The following is a 1,739-nucleotide window of genomic DNA, read 5'->3' on the forward strand; positions in this document are numbered from 1 at the left end:
CCCCGGGGCAGTATAAAAGGGAGCAGCGTCCCGTGTCTGCTGCCAGAGCTGGCCTGGAGGCAGCCTGAAGACATCGGAGAGGAAGTCCTTGAGGAGCCGGTGGAATCCCTTGACAGGGGCTGAAGGAGGAAGAGCTGGACGAGGCAGCTGGAGTTTCTCCGCTGCAAGGCCATCTCCCAGCAGGGCAACCTTCCAGGTTCATCTGATGGATGATCATCCTTTTCAGCTGGATAGCAGTAGCCAAATGAAGGGAATGCCTTCTTGAGGAGCACTGCAGAGCTCACCGTCCTGATGGAGTGGGGAGCTAGGGTCAGCAGCTGTAGGAAGTGGAATGCAGAGTGGTTTGAAGGGGGCCCGGTGCTCTCCCGGCCACCAGAAGGTAGATGCGTCAGTGGCACAAGGTGATGGAGCGAATGGGTAAGCTGGGCAAGGTTCCAAGTGTTTGTCAGGGATTTCCCCAGCATGTAGTGCTAGTGAAAGGAGGGGGAAGGAAAAGAGGGAGAGAGAAGAAGAGGGAGAGGGAGAGAGAGAGAGGGAAGAGGTGAAGCAAGAGGAGAAGAGAGAAAAGAAAGAAGAGAGAAGAGAGGAAGAGGAGGAACAGGAAGAGAAGGAGGAAGAGGAGGAGAAGGAAGAGGAGGAGGAGGAGGAGGAGGAAGAGGAGGAGGAGGAGGAAGAGGAGGAGGAAGAGGAGGACGAGGAGCAGGAGGAGGAGGAAGAGGAGGAAGAGGAAGAGGAAGAGGAAGAAGAGAAGAGAAGAAGAGAAAGAAGAGAAGAGAAGAGAAGAGAAGAGAAGAGAAGAGAAGAGAAGAGAAGAGAAGAGAAGAGAAGAGAAGAGAAGAGAAGAGAAGAGAAGAGAAGAGAAAAAAGACATCATCATCCTATCATTCTATCCTTCTATCATTCTGTGGTCTTCTGGGAGGAATGACCAGCCTGTGGGCCGAGGAGCCAGGTCTCGCTCAAATGCTCAGGGAACAGCCGATCGCCAGTGTTGGGGTCAGGAAGGAATTTTCCCCCGGGGCAGACTGGCCCTGGTCCCCGGGGTTTTTTTGCCTTCCTCTGCAGCATTGAGCATGACCACCTGTCAGAGCTCCTCTGGGCCCTTTTGGCTCGGTTCATGCCCACTGCTCTTGCCCTCCAAGGCACCACTCGTGCCCTGGCTTTCTCGAGTTCTTTCTCCCAGGGCAAGTTTGCAGCAGGAGCCAGCTCTCCTCCTTCTCCTTCTATTCAAATTTGCAATTTTAATAAAATAAATATAAATATTAAAAAAAAATAAAAAGAAATCTGTTTCCTGTTGTATCATTTGTGTATGTGTCCCTGAAACTGTTTTTGGATCTAAAACCTGTCTGGCATTTCAGTCGAACAGTCCCATCTTTATTGGACTCCTTGTGAGCGTACAGAATAGAGCAGCACAGCACAGCACAGCACAGCATGGTTGTGCTCAGTAGCTGTGCCTGGAGCACGATGAGCTCTGAGCCAGGCCTGAGGACTCCATCCAGGAGAGCCGCTCTCTGCAGGGCAGGGCCCAGGCCCGTCCAGGAGATGGGGCAGAGACAGGCACACACACCTACAACATGGCTCAGGCAGGCACCAGAGGTCCCAGGCTGAGCTGAGACACGGCCCCTGGGCCCCTGCAGGAGATGGTCCCCAGGGAGGCCGGTCCCAGCCACTGAGGCCTTTGAGCACCCCAAGACCCTGTAGACACGGATGGCTGGCAGCTTTGGAGAATGAGTCTTGGCCCA

Source organism: Columba livia, unplaced genomic scaffold (genome assembly GCF_036013475.1).
Source record: "Columba livia isolate bColLiv1 breed racing homer unplaced genomic scaffold, bColLiv1.pat.W.v2 Scaffold_135, whole genome shotgun sequence".
Classification (NCBI taxonomy): Eukaryota; Metazoa; Chordata; class Aves; order Columbiformes; family Columbidae; genus Columba; species Columba livia.